Genomic DNA, 15752 nt, shown 5'->3' with positions numbered 1-15752 from the left:
GATATATTGTGTGTCCCATGCAGTCTCAAGGGGGAAGTGGACTTCCTGTATTTTTCTATCTTCCTTTTATTTAAACTGCATTTGTGTAGCAGCATGTGTGTGTGTTTGTGTTGTGTTTTTTATTGTTGTGCAGACGTTCAAGTTCCACTCAGAGAATCTTCTGATTTATTGTCAAAGAGTTTCCAATTGTTTTTAATTATATTGATGCTGATTTTATCTAAAATCTGTTTGGTTTCGGCAGGAGTTCATTAGAGTTGTGGACGGCACTGTTGGTACAGAGTAAGCCTCCCTTCATTTCCCATCATCCCTTTGTTTACACTATTTCCTGCTAGCTTAAAGCCCCTCACACCCCCAACCCAACATTAGCAATACAACAAAAACAGCAGCAGCATCAGATCCGTCCATCCGTCCAGTTCTGATCCAGATTCCAGCTCAGACCAGGAAAACAAAGACGTTCATGGATCTGTTGGTCTGCAGGTGGATGATCAGAAAGGGGCGGAGCTGGGAGACTTTGGCCCCGCCCAGCATATTTTCTGCATCACAAACATGCAAACACGACCTTTTTCAAACGTTTTCTTATCTGCTCCTGATTCACAACAATTCGAGTAAAAAAAACTTTTACAAAAATAATTCTAATTTTCTCTAAATGTCCGTCATGAAAAAAAAGCCACAAAAACACCTGAACATGATTTTCCTCAGAGCCTTTTCTACGTTTGATACTTTTGTTGTTTGTCAACAATTTATCAGACAAGGCGAGAAAGTCATATTATGGGATGTTCGCACACAGGATTTAGTGTCTGGATTGCTCAGTCGGTTGCATGGCCCAAGGTTCAATTACCAGGGGGGGCGATGAGCTCCATCCAGCGTGGGTCCTCGGGTCAGACCCTTCACCCTACTGCCCATGTAGCCCCAAGGGGCCCCAAGACTGGGGACCCAAGTCTGCGTCCCTGTGCCGGACCCCAGCCCGGATAAAATACTGTGTCAGGAAGGAAATCCGGAGACCACCTGTGTGACTCAGTGAAAGCTGATTGGCTGCTGGACGGTGCGCTGCAGGTCAGCTGACATCATGTCTTCCTGTTTCTATCCAACAGCAAACGTGAAAAAGAGGTTCACGTTTAACCATGAAAATGTTTTATTGTAAAATGCTTTTCATACAAAATAACAACAAACACAGGAAGTAAAGTCAAACAGGTGGACTTTACTTCCTGTCTACCCAGAAGAGCCCTAAAAAGGGGCGGAGTCAGACTGATCCGAGCTGTTTGCTCTTTTTCTCCACCTCCAGCTCCACCTTCTTTTGCCCGTGGCGTCCTCTCAAATCCACGCGTTTGGTCGTCTGTGCTCCTGTGTCATTCTCTCCACAACTTTGAAGTTGTAATTGTCGAGTGTGTCGTTCACAGCGTGATTGTGTGACTGTGAAGCGTCATCCGCCCGCCGCTCCTCTTCCTGCTCCTTACATCACAGATCGCCTCCTGTCTCCACCTGAATACCATCCCTGCCCCCCTTCATAGCTAAATCAATACCCCCCATCTTTCTGTCTCAACAACTGTCTCATTCTCACCCCCCCCCCCCCCCCCCCGCCTGCTCCTTCTCCACCGTTCCATCCACACCCCTCCCCTTCCTGTCTCCCCCCCTGCTGCTGTCATGTCTGGACCGGCCCGGTTCAGATTTCACTTTTCACCCACATTTCTGTGTTCTGTCCGCCTGACTCTGTTTCCACCGGGAGGGGGGGGGTCTGATTAAAGTCTATTTTCTGCTCAGAGATGGTTACCGAAGGTTACGACATCAGATGCTTCCCATCCTGTGATTGGTCGGTTGTTCAGCAGCAACAGGAAACAGCTGAGAACGCCCCCCCAAAGCTGACTGTTCATTCTTTTTAAGGGTTCAGACCCCCCATAACTGACTGTTCATTCTTTTTAAGGGTTCAGACCCCCCCATAGCTGCTGTTTATCCCCAAACTTCTCCCCACTCTGACATGTTTGTCGGTTTCAGGTGCTGTCAGTGTCGCTGCTGTACCTCTGAGCAGATAAGGGGGGCAGAAGGGTAAAAGAAGTGTGAAAGGGAGATTAAAGAAACACAGGAGGGGGTAGAATTACAAATGGTGCAGAGGTAGAGTGGTCGACCTCTGATGAGGAAATGAGAGGTTTGGTCCCCTCCTTGTGTTGAAGTTTATCAAAAAGGGCGGGGCCTGTCCACAGACACACCCATCCATTCCCCCAAATCTTCATACGTGCACACAATGCACATGACTAAATACTGTTGTGCCACAGTGTGTGCTTAATTGTGAGTGTGTGCATGTGTGTGTATCTGTGTTTATGTGTGTGTCTCCGGCTGTATGTGTGTGTGTATTTGTGTGTGCGTCTGAACAACACCTGGCCACAGTGTTGGAGCTGCTCCAAACAGTCTTCATGGCAGCTTCTCCTCCTGAGAGGAGGTGGGGGGGCTCTCAGAGTTGTGTGACGTTGTTTCGACAAACAGACAAATGTGTTGAATCTCACATCTGACGGTTTCTCTGCTGCTCCTCTGTGAACCAATAACAGCCCACCTCCTTTTTTAGAGTTAATTGTAAATTAGTTAATTAAGTTAAAGCCCCCCCCCCCCCCCCCCCCTCAACAACTTTCTTCATAGGGTCACCGATGGATGCGTTCAAGGTCGTCCGGTCAGAGCAGAATTTTATGTGCAGAGATGTTTTGAATCGACAGCAGAAGTTTCTATTTCTGCTATAAAATACGGACGGCCATCATCACGACAGAGGGCATCATGGGTAACATCATAACGTGTGTTGATAGGAGGACGTAAAAACAGCCCCCCCACGCCCCCCGCCTAAGACTTTATTCTCCAACACAAATGTGTTTGCACACACAGCCGTAAATGAAGAAGGCTGGAAGTGGCCCCTCCCTCTGAGAGCAGCCTGCTGAACAGGAGCATCAGATCGATTAGGTTTATCTCACAGATCCCAGGGGGGGGGGCTGTCTTTCAGTCGGCCGCTAGAGCGTTTCCCGCTGAGCGCTGCAGGGCGCCGATGCTGAGAGAGCTGATGAAGCCGCAGGTGGTGATGTAATCACATCCAATCCAATTAGGAGCCAGCGGGAGGAAAAAGCCCGCTTAAAGACACTGGAGAAGGTCCGGGACGGGACAGGAACCTGGATGGGACACTGACCAAAACCAGGACTGTAGAAGGGACAGAATCGGGACAGGACGCTGACAATAACTGAGACAGAACTTTCCCCCAAGACTGAGACCTCTGCTTCCTCACTGCACATGAATGGCTGACCCCCCCCCCCCCCCCCCCTCTACTGCAGCAGCACCACCACTATAAAGTTCGTGGGTGATACTACAGTGTGTCTGTGGGGGGGGGCTCGACGGGGGAAGTCTGCCTACAGTGAAGAGGTGGAGCACCCATCAATCATCAACCTTCTCCACGCCAAAGAACAAAGAACTTCCTGATGTTAGACAACAGGAAGTAGATTCCTCCAACAGGAAGTAGATTCCTCCAACAGGAAGTAGATTCCTCCAACAGGAAGTAGATTCCTCCACGGTTCGTCCGCAGGGCGGCGCGGAGAGGTCACAAACTTCCACTTCCTGGAAGCCCAGATGGAGGAGAGCTTCACCTGTAGCACCAACACCACCCAGAGTCTGGACTCCATCCCACAGAGACGTTCTAGACGTCCCAGAGAGGTGACGTCAATGCGTTTGGTCCATCAGCTGTCCTCCAACCAAAAGACTGTTGGCTGTCCTCACCCCCCACTGGAAAACAGACATCCTCATACAGAACCGGAACCTGGACTGTGGACTAAAACCGGGTCTCACCTTCGTTTTTAAGGCCGCATCAGCCACAAGCACAGATACACGTGCACAGCACATGCACTCTCTGCACCTGATGGACATCATGAGTCTGAAATCCACACCACTCTCCTCCCAGAACCCCCCCCCCCCCATTCAGGTTTATCCAGCAGCCAACAGTAATGTCCTGCTTTTTATGGTAAATCTATACTCTTCATCTGGCTGGCTCCAAAAGGCTCTCCTCATCGGATCAATACTCTGCGATTGTTGGGAAGGGTCCACGGGGGCAGATAACCCTCCAGCAGCCCCCCCTGTGGAGCTCCGACTCCACTGAGTCCAGGAGGCGCACGAGGAGACGTGCACCACAGGCTCATGTTGCAGCTACAGATGTGTGTTCCTCTTCTTCAGACCGAGCTGCCTGGCTGCTGCAGCGCCAAAACGTTTCTTCTTCACACGCTGAGAGCTTTGTGTCGTGGTCCTCCAGATCTGGCTGAAATGGAACTCAGAGGTTTGAAACCTGATCCGTGCACAGACCGTAACAACAACCGAGGAGTGACGTCACCCACAGGAAATGCTGTACCTTCAGATCTTGCAAAATCAGGCAAATCCCTCACCGTTGCTTCCTGGTACGGACACCGCCATGTTGGAACCAGGCGACAGTGATTGGTCCAAGTCTGATTGGTCCAATCACAGTCGCCTGTCGCCTTCAACATGGCGGCGCCCCTATCAGAAAGCAAAGGTACTTCCTTTCAGGGAGGGGTAGATCCGTGTCATGATAGACTCCTCTGTGCTTTGTGGTCAGTTTGAGGGGTCACCGAAGGTCGCAGGAGAGCGGGGAACTGATCTGGGAGCTGCACATGTCCCCCTCATCCTGCTCAGACCCTCATATGAGGAGCGCTGGTTCCCGCTGGAGCATCCAGAGCGAAAGGCCGAATCTGAATTCCTCCCCAACCTCTACAGGAGCATTTAGAGGGCTAGGACCGTCTGAAATCATTTGTTTAATGGCTGAGGCTTAAAAAGTGTGTTCCGCGTTGCACTGTGCCGTAGAGGGGAAGCTTTTTTCTTCACTAGCCGTGCTCTGATGCACAAACGTGTACATAATAATAATAATAATACATTTTATTTGTATGGCGCCTTTGTGGCACTCAAGGTCGCCTCACAGTACAAAAGTATGTAAAGACATAAACATACATGTTTATAAACATACAACAATAAAAATAAAACTCCAGAACACAAAAAAAGTTAACGGTTAAAAACAGCAATTTAAATATTATGAGCTAAAAGTATGACGGAAAAGGTGAGCTTGGAGAGTGAGTCCATAACGTGTACATAACGACTATTTGTCTAAGCATGACCTTTTTAAAGTTAGCAGGTAGCTAGTAGCTCCGTGCTAACATAGTTGACCCGCAACTATTGATGACGTCATGACTGACGATGATGATGACTGGGAGTAATGTCCGAATTCTAAGCCGCCATTTTTCTATAACTCCCTGATAGGAGGGCTGAATGGAGAAGCTGGGGGGGTTAGGGGAGAATTCAGGTTGCAGGGCTCCAGACTGCGAGCAATTGGTCGCATTTTGCGACCAAAATTTGAGAGTGTGCGACTGAATTTTACATCCAGTCGCACATGTGCGACCAGTAAATTTGCCTCCCCCACCCTTCGTATTTTTTTATACATCAAACGTGGAAGGGGCACGTCAATGATCAATGAGACGCGAGCGCACACGCACGCAGGCAGACACACACTCGCGCACATACTCATGAAACGCGAGCACGTACACTCTCGCGTGATGCCTGTGTGTGAGGCGGCCAATGCGTGTGAGAAGAATAGGGAAAGCCACTGTGAGTGGCTAAAATATGTGGAGGGGGAGGGGCCTAGAGATAATCGAGCGCGCGTAAACATCTGTGGGAAGGAAACTGAGACAAATATCATCACAACCTGATATGTGCGTCTGAGCTATGAGCAAGCGAACCATTGATCCGTTCTTCCGACCTGCGGCTAGTGTACCAGTGCCAGAGTGTACAGCAGGGGTCTCAAACTCGCGGCCCGCAGGCTATTTGCGGCCCCCAAGATGATATTTTGCGGTCCCCGCCTTAATATGAAGGTTTAATGTTACTGCAGCCCGCCAGTTTGTATGAATGACACTTTTTCATTGTCGTGCACGGAGCTGACCAACCAATCACAGTGGGGTATGTGACTCTTGGGGGCGTGACAATGACAGGGTTTGAAAGCAGGACACCTGACAGCCCCCCCCCCGGACCACATTAAGGAGTTCCTTACTTTCCTTTAGAACGTATTTATTCGCTCGTAATTTTCTAAATACATGCAGTCCGTGCTGAACTTTTCTCTGGGCCGCACAGAACCGGAGGAAGGTTTAGGTTTTGGTTACGGTTACGGCGGCGCATCAAAGCGTTTATGCCGTTACGGCAGCACACCGCTCCCGCGGGAGTCTGGTCAGCTGAGGAGCATAAATGTCCCACACTTACATGCGTGACAGCTAACGGGGCTTGAACTTTAAACACGCTCGAGCAAAAACAACATTAGTTTTAGACACACTGAAAATACGTGGGGAAAATGCAACGATAGACGTGTTTGAGATGAACCGGCACCTCGCCTGGATCGTTGGGGAGACCGGGGGGGGGGCTGTGAGATGAAAGCGAATCTGCAGCAAGACTGAAGGAGAACAGGAAATTGGAATTGTCCTTAACATTCAATTTAGTTTTAATATTCTTCTCCCCCTTAGTATGATCTGTGTTATTATATATTTTATGATTATTTTAATGTTTTATAATACATGTAGCCTTTTTTAATGAATTGGTATTTTAAATTATTTTAATTAATCTCTCCACTACAAAAACCATCAGGACACATGTGTCACGGTGCCTCGGTCAGCCCCGCCCCCTCAGCTCTGCTCCTGACTTCCTCCAGCTGTGACCACTTCATCTCATCAACCTGCCTACTCTTAAGGAGATCCAACCCATTCATCGACGCCAGTTCGTTAACTCCTAACGGTGACTACGCCTGGTCAGCCTGCTCAAGTCCCATGTCTCTGTCCTGCCTTGCTCTCATGTTCTGCCTCTCTGTCTCAGGATTTACCCAAACGAAGGTCACCTGTGTGGAAGTCTGCCGTCACTCATCTGCCGTCCTGAACCGAGCTCGGAGTCCTCCAGCCGCGGTGTTCCCTCCAGCCTCGCCACGAGCCACGTCCGGATTCCCTCCTGTCAAAGGATTTATTCTCTTCAACTTTTCCTGTGATTAAACTCACTTACCAAGTTACTTACCCGTCTGATCATTCTGAGTTCCAGCATCTGGGTCTGTCTCGCCTGAAAACCATGACAGAACGAACTGGCCAAAACCCAGACCCAGCTGACTCAGATGGTCTACGCTACGCCGTGAGCCAACAAGGAATCATCCTGGGACGCCAAGCTGACGCGCTATCCCAAATAGCATCGGCTCAACAGGAACTTTTTCGGCGCCTCGATGGTATGTCACAAACATTAACAGAAATCACCAGTCAAGCCTCCGTTTCTGCTCCTACAGTTCCGGCCGCGACTTCCGGCAACGACCCCCGCCGTCACGACTCCTGAAAATTTCCGTCTCCAACCGGAACCTTTCCACGGCAACACGGAAGCATGCGGGGGCTTTCTCCTCCAGTGCCAGTTACTCTTCCAACAAGCTCCACGATACTACTACTCCGATCACAGTAAGATCACGCTAGTCATCAACTCTCTTCGCAGTAAAGCGCTACAATGGGCTCAGGCTTTCTTAGCCGCCAATCCTATATCATACTTACCTTTTGAACGATTCATTAATGAATTTAAGTTGGTGTTCGATCAGCCCCGTAAGCAAGACGAAGCAGCACGCAAGCTCCTTTCACTCCGACAACGAAACCGCTCCGTTAGTGAGCATATCATAGACTTCCGCATCCTGGCTGTGGAGGCTGGATGGTCTGATCCAGCTCTCCGAGGGGTCTTTTACCAGTCCCTCAACGAAGCTATCAAAGATCATCTATGTACCCAGCTGGAGGCTAACACTTTCGAGGAACTAGCGGCTGCCGCCTTACGTTCCGACATCAGGCTACAGGAACGTAACGGGAGTCGGAGTCATGTGACCAGGAAGACTACTACGCTAACCCCCCTCGTCACTCCCATGGACTGTAACACCACTCTTCGGTCTGATACTCCTCGCACCATCCCAGAAGAGCCTTTGCAGATCGGGCATTCAAAAATCACCGCCGAGGAGCGGCTTAGACGTCGCAACGAAGGTGCGTGTTTCTATTGTGGAGAATTAGACCATCAGATTAATCAATGCTCCCGCCGTTTAAACTCCAGAACCCCCCGTTAAGAGACCGGTCGCGGGGGGATTGTCCCACTCATAATAATTTCTTGTTTGTTCCGGTCAAGTTATGCCACGAATCCCGAATTCTTGACTTTCAGGCGCTGGTCGATTCAGGCGCAGAACAGAATTTAATAGATCAGAGTATCGTTGAGCGCTTAGCGTTACCCACTGAACAACTCCCCTCTCCGGTCCATGCTGCTGGGTTGGGGGGACAGCATCTGTCCATTATTTCCCATCGCACCAAGCCGGTTATGCTTATTACCTCGGGGAATCACCGCGAGTTCATTCAGTTCTTTGTCACTCGCACACCCCAGACTCCTGTCGTATTGGGATTCGCGTGGCTTAAACTCCATAATCCTCATCTCGATTGGTGCCGTTTTACTATCAGGGGGTGGAGTGATTTTTGCATGGGTCACTGTCTCCAATCTGCCTTATCCTCCGTTTCCACGCCCTCGAGCAGTGAACCCGAAATTATTGACCTTTCCAATATTCCGGACCTTTATCATGATTTAAAGCACGTGTTCAGTAAATCGAAGGCTTCTTCCTTACCACCGCACAGACCTTATGATTGTGCCATCAACCTTCTCGAGGGCGCCACCCTGCCCAAGGGAAGATTGTTTAACCTTTCGGGTCCCGAAAAGAAAGCTATGGAGCTTTACATTCAGGAAGCCCTAGCTCAGGGTCACATTCGTCCCTCCTCTTCCCCGGCCGGGGCCGGATTTTTCTTCGTCGAGAAGAAAGACAAATCACTCAGACCTTGTATAGATTACCGCGAACTTAACCAAATAACTATTAAAGATAAATATTCTCTCCCACTCATCAGCTCGGTCTTTGATTCCATTCAGGAGGCACGCATATTCTCTAAACTCGACCTTCGCAATGCCTACCACCTCGTGCGTATGAGAGAAGGCGACGAATGGAAAACTGCATTTAATACTCCGCTAGGTCATTTCGAATATCTTGTGATGCCGTTTGGGCTAACCAACGCCCCTGCCACTTTTCAACGCTTGGTCAACGACGTCCTCAGAGATTTTCTAAATCAGTTTGTATTCGTGTATCTAGACGACATTTTGATCTACTCCAAAGATCCCAAGAACCACCAGAACCATGTGCGCCTTGTCCTTCAGAGGTTAACCGAAAACCAGTTGTTCGTAAAGGCCGAAAAATGCCAGTTCCACACTACCAGCATCCCTTTCCTCGGGTACATTTTTGAAGCTGGCAGTATTCGACCTGATCCTGCCAAGATCACCGCTGTTTCCCAATGGGAATCCCCCACGTCACGTAAAAAGCTTCAGCAATTCCTTGGCTTTGCCAATTTCTATCGCCGTTTTATTCGAAATTACAGTGCTATCGCCGCGCCTCTCACACGTCTCACATCCACTGCTAAACCCTTTCTCTGGGACTCCACGGCTCAAGCCGCTTTCAGTAATCTTAAGAAACTGTTTGTGTCAGCCCCCATCCTCATTCAACCAGATGTTTCCAGGCAATTTGTGGTGGAGGTTGACGCCTCAGACTCCGGGGTTGGAGCTGTCTTATCCCAACGTGAAGAAACATCCGGAAAGCTAAAACCGTGTGCTTTCTTCTCAAAGAAATTATCACCGGCGGAACGCAACTATGATGTGGGCAATCGGGAGCTCCTGGCAATAAAACTGGCTCTCGAAGAGTGGCGTCATTGGCTGGAGGGAGCGGCTCAACCTTTCATAGTATGGACAGACCATAAAAATCTGGAATACCTGCGCTCTGCCAAACGGCTCAACTCCCGCCAAGCCCGCTGGTGTTTGTTTTTTGACCGCTTTAACTTCTCCATCACTTACAGACCCGGCAGTAGAAATATCAAACCGGACGCCCTCTCACGCCAATTCTGTGACACCGAACACTCCAAGACTACCACCAGCATTCTCCCTGAAACCTGCATCATCGGCAATCTCATCTGGGACATCGAAACCAAAGTTATTCAGGCGCAAGGTGAGGAACCCGATCACCCCACTCCTCCTAACGGCACTCTCTATGTCCCCGCATCTGTAAGGTCGGCAGTCATCACCTGGGCTCATACCTCTCGCATCGCCTGTCATGGAGGAGTCACTCGTACACTCCATCTAATACGAAGACGCTTCTTCTGGCCCTCCATGAATAAGGACGTCAGAGAATACATCGCCGCCTGCTCTACCTGCGCTCGTTCTAAAGCTTCCAACTCTCCACCTTCGGGGTTATTGCAGCCTCTGCCCACACCGAACCGTCCCTGGTCCCACATCTCCATTGACTTCGTCACGGGCCTTCCCGTGTCTCAGGGTAACTCAGTCATTCTCACCGTAATCGACCGATTCTCCAAGTTTGTCCACTTTATTCCTCTCCCTCAGCTACCCACAGCCACTGAAACAGCAGAGGTCCTGGTAAATCACGTCTTCAGACACCACGGTATCCCTGCAGACATTGTGTCCGACCGCGGACCACAATTCATTTCTCAAGTCTGGAAGGCTTTCTGTTCTGCCTTAGGTGCCACCGTCAGCCTTACTTCTGGGTATCATCCCCAATCGAACGGACAAGCAGAACGGGCCAATCAGGAGCTGGAAGCTGCGCTCCGCTGCCTAGCCGCCCAGAACAACTCTGACTGGTCTAAATACTTGGTCTGGATCGAATACGCCCACAACACACATCCCTCCTCTGCCACGGGTGTGTCACCGTTTGAAGCATCTCTGGGTTATTTACCTCCTCTGTTTCCATCCCATGAACTAGATCTCACCGTTCCATCTGTCCAAGACCACCTTCAACGCTGCCAACTCATTTGGCGCCAGACTCAAGAGGCCCTCCGTCGCTCCAAGGAAGATAACTGCCGTACTGCCAACCGCCACAGGGTGGCAAGCCCCGACTACCAACCGGGCCAGAGAGTATGGTTATCTTCTAAAAATATTCCGATCCAGGCCACGTCCCGCAAGCTGGCTCCACGTTTTATTGGACCTTTCACCATAGATCGCATTATCAACCCCTCATGTGTCCGTCTTCACCTTCCGGCAGCCCTCAAAGTCCATCCGTCCTTTCACGTTTCTCAGATCAAGCCTGTTATGGACAGTGAATTGTGCCCGCCTTCCGCTTCCCCACCACCCGCCCGGCTCATCGAACGGCGCTCCGGCGTTTACTGTCAGCCGTGTTTTGGATGTCCGGCGCCGGGGGCGCGGTTATCAGTTCTTGGTGGACTGGGAGGGTTATGGTCCTGAGGAACGGTCTTGGATCTCCCGTTCCCTCATTTTGGACCATTCCCTCATTTCCGATTTCTACCGCGCCCACCCGGATCGTCGGCCTCGACCGCCCAGCGGCGGTCGTTAGGGGGGGGGTACTGTCACGGTGCCTCGGTCAGCCCCGCCCCCTCAGCTCTGCTCCTGACTTCCTCCAGCTGTGACCACTTCATCTCATCAACCTGCCTACTCTTAAGGAGATCCAACCCATTCATCGACGCCAGTTCGTTAACTCCTAACGGTGACTACGCCTGGTCAGCCTGCTCAAGTCCCATGTCTCTGTCCTGCCTTGCTCTCATGTTCTGCCTCTCTGTCTCAGGATTTACCCAAACGAAGGTCACCTGTGTGGAAGTCTGCCGTCACTCATCTGCCGTCCTGAACCGAGCTCGGAGTCCTCCAGCCGCGGTGTTCCCTCCAGCCTCGCCACGAGCCACGTCCGGATTCCCTCCTGTCAAAGGATTTATTCTCTTCAACTTTTCCTGTGATTAAACTCACTTACCAAGTTACTTACCCGTCTGATCATTCTGAGTTCCAGCATCTGGGTCTGTCTCGCCTGAAAACCATGACAACATGTCCCATAATGCATTGTTTTGTAGTCTGTAGTTTCCAGCTGTGTCCGGGTAGGTTTGCCCCTTGCTCCCACCCCTTTCTCGCGATATTTTTGTGATGATTGACAGGTGAAGTTGGAGCAAAAACAAAAATATATGTCTCACCAGGTGATCTGCGCGGCGTTGAGTTCACCTGGGTGATCTCAAACACGCTTATTGTGCATCTTGGCTGCACCTATTTGGTGTCACCAAGATAAATTTCCATCCGTTTTGTTTACTATTTGTACTGTCATGACAGCGATGCTGCTGTCAGTTTACCTTCTTGTTGCATCTTCAAAAGTGCAGAATAAAATGTGACACTGAATTTGAAACAGCACATTGTAATTTCTGCATCTATTATTAAAGTTTTTATTAGTAATACAGTGGAAAATAGTAGATTTGGTTAGCATGTTGATTTACGGTATGCGCCCCTAAATTTTCTGGTTGTGCCCCTAAAATTTTCAGTTAGGGGCCACAGTGCTCCTAGTGAAAAAAGTTAGTCTGGAGCCCTGGGTTGGGTCAAACGGTTGCTGGTTGGAAACCCAGGATGTTCAGGACAGCACTGCCCCCCAACCGCCCTCTCAGTGTCATAAATGATCCACAGCAACCATTGCACTGATGTTTGCTTCTGCCCCAATTCTGCTGTCTCTATGGGATCAATGCCCCCCAGGAAAAAACATCAGCTCTAAAATCTCCTGAACAGGCGTTCTGCTTCTGCCACGTTTAGGTTTGAGAGCTCCGTTAAAGACCTGCTCTGATAAAAAGGTCTTTCTAATGTGTCCTTGTAGCATTTTTCTGATGACGCCAAAAGATGAGGCCAAAGTCTCCAAGCTCCGCCCCCTTCTGATCATCCACCTGCAGACCAATAGATCCACGAACATCTGGGTTTTCCTGGTCTGAGCTGGAATCCGGATCAGAACTGGACGGATGGATGGACCTGATGTTGCTGCTGTTTTTGTTTCACCGCTAATGTCAGGATGGGGGTGTGGGGGGACTGTAAGCTAGTGGCAAAGACTGTAAATAAAGGGATGATGGGTAGGGGGGACAGGGTTGCTCCACGCCAACAGTCCTGCCCACAACTCAGAGGTGAATTTCTAATGAACTCCTGCTGCTCTGCAGAAACTATGACCTAGAAAACGTCACGTTTATAGATTTTGGCTCAAAATGTCATCATTCTAGTTAAAAGACGACTGGGGAGACTTTAAAAAACGTCTCCAGAACCTGCATCCTGGGACCAGCAAAAACGTTTGTTTGTTAACCCTCGTTATGGTTTTTTCTGGTCCTCAGAGGGGCTGTGTTGGGGTCAAAGGTCACTCTTCACCCCATGCCCCCCCCACACGCACACACCATAAAACCTACAATGAGAGGCTGCAGCTTATAGCTGAGGATGATGGTCAGGCAGCACATGGGGGGAGCTGGAGCCGAGGGGGTGGTGCATGCTGGGTAATTGCAGCTCGTCCTCCCCCTACATTTTGACACTATGAGGCAATTTATTGCCCCTCTTGGGCAACTTGGCTACCCATCTAATTGCAATATTAGCGTGTAATAACGGCGGTGTGGCGGCGATCCGTCAGCGCCGCATTCTGCTGCCTCGGCAGAATTTCTGCCATTAACGGGCAAACCGGGGAAACAAAGCGACCTTTGAGAGGAGCATCACCACGCATTTATATTCACACACACGCTATTAGCGAGGCCCCCAGCTGACGCTCCCAGCCCCATGCCCAGTAACATGCCCACAGGCCCATTTTATTACACCCCCACCCCCCAAGAGGTCACAGCTTTGTGTCGGATCAAACGGGGGGTAAAATGGTACAGTCCAAACGGGCGGGTGTGTTTACTTTAGGAAGGCGTGAGCACTCGCTGTAGCTGCAGCTGCAGCGGCATTTGCATGACGGGACACGGAAAACGGCATGCTTTAGCGTGTGGGAGGGGGGCACATAAACCTGCCTTTCTTATCAGACAAACAACTGCAGCTGCGAGTAACGGCACAAGATTTACGGAGCGTAAATGTCTTTGTGTTTTTGTTACCGACGCCTGAAGATTTAACCGCCAAACGGCCACATAAACACCTGGACAGGTAATCTCTGACCCCAGCAGGACATTCAGAAGTTTGAAGGTCCGTGTGCGCCTGTCAATCAAAAGACAGAGTCCCGAAAAGGAGCAAAAAAAAAAACAACAAAAGATTTTGTCATGAATGAAAAAAATAAAATCTTTTCCCAAAAGATTCTGGAAACCAGACTGTGAAATTTATGTCCCAGTAAAACCTGCATCCATCCATCCATCATCATCATCATCTTCTTCATCCATCATCATCATCCCATCCATCCATCCATCAATATCCTCATCCTCATCAATCCATCATCAGCATCATCATCCTCATCCATCATCATCATCCTCATCCATCATCATCATCATCATCATCATCATCATCCTCATCCTCCTCCTCATCATCCATCCATCATCATCCTCATCCTCATCAATCCATCATCATCATCATCATCCTCATCCATCATCATCATCCTCATCCATCATCATCATCATCATCATCCTCATCCTCATCATCCATCCATCCATCATCCATCATCCATCATCATCATCCTCATCATCCATCCATCATCATCATCATCATCATCCATCATCATCCATCATCATCATCATCCATCCATCCATCCATCATCCATTATCCATCATCATCATCCTCATCCATCATCATCATCATCATCATCCTCATCCTCATCATCCATCCATCATCATCATCATCATCATCCATCATCATCCATCATCATCATCATCATCATCATCCATCCATCCATCATCATCATCATCATCATCATCATCATCATCCATCCATCCATCCATTTTCTGGAGCCCTTGTCTTACATTTGGGGTCACGGGGTTGCTGGAGCCTAACCTGGCTACTGTTTGGTGTAGACGGGGTTCACCCTGAACTGGTCGCCAGTTTAGAATTATGAACTAACTTCAGAGAAAATATATGAACTCTACACAGAAAGAACCAAGCTGGGAATTGAACCTTCTAGCTGTGAGGTGGGAGTGCTTACCACTGCACAACTGTGCAGCCCAATTTTAGAACCAGAAGGGTGCTGTTAGGAAGGACATTTGAGGTAAAAGCAAAGCCAAGTCATTCAGAAAGAGTTTGTAGCTAATGTGATCATGGAGACGGAGAGGAAGGAGCGTGACGTTCATCCGGATGGCGAAGAGCTGCATCCAACTTTGAGATTCCATGTTCCAACACCAATGCAGACCTCTGTCCAACAGCAGAGTCTGAGCTCCCAAACTCCATGAAGCTGTGGAAAGACCACCAGGAAGGACCCGAAGCTGCCACACAGCGAGATCCCAAGCATCGATAGGGATTATTGTAAAGGCAATGCACAGACAGACAGTATAGAGCGACTCTGAACGTCAACAGATGCACAGATCGGAACGTTTCCTCGTGGTGTTGATTAAACGCTCACACAGAGACATGAGGTGAGAAAAGACTGAAGGAAAGCAAAAGAAACAAAGGAAACACAGGTTGACAGCTTTTCAAACCTTCTACACAAAAGCACTTCATGAAGATCCAGGTTGCTGAAGAAAAGAGCAACAGATGCTCCAAAACACCTGCCTGGAGTTTCACACCAAGAATCAAGCAGGAAGCTTTAAGACAGGAAGCAAGAGGACGTCGCAGGAGGACGTGGTAATGACATCATCACGAGGGAAGCTGCTGGGTCTGAACCCATTTTACCAGGAATTCAGGAACTCTTCTGCAGTTCCACTGACTGACAGCCAGCAAACGTGTCATGAGACGATCAAAGCTGG

At 49.5% G+C, this 15752-nt stretch overlaps 1 protein-coding gene and 2 long non-coding RNA genes across 7 annotated transcripts in view; 2 read left to right on the top strand and 1 right to left on the bottom strand.

The window, feature by feature from the left end:
• The window catches only part of LOC101161695 (transcription factor COE3), a 114905-nt gene that overhangs the window by 72141 nt on the left and 27012 nt on the right, over positions 1-15752 (bottom strand). The window lies entirely within an intron of this gene.
• LOC111948048 lies at positions 6752-7057 on the top strand. Its single transcript, XR_002874042.1, has 2 exons — positions 6752-6792; positions 6871-7057. It is a non-coding gene; the product is annotated as an uncharacterized LOC111948048 (long non-coding RNA).
• LOC105357807 lies at positions 11550-11855 on the top strand. The gene is made up of 2 exons (XR_911620.2): positions 11550-11590; positions 11669-11855. It is a non-coding gene; the product is annotated as an uncharacterized LOC105357807 (long non-coding RNA).

Source organism: Oryzias latipes, chromosome 10 (assembly GCF_002234675.1).
Source record: "Oryzias latipes chromosome 10, ASM223467v1".
NCBI classification, from domain to species: Eukaryota; Metazoa; Chordata; class Actinopteri; order Beloniformes; family Adrianichthyidae; genus Oryzias; species Oryzias latipes.
The sequence above is the reverse complement of the archived record's forward strand: the minus strand, read 5'-3'. Positions and strand labels throughout refer to the sequence as shown.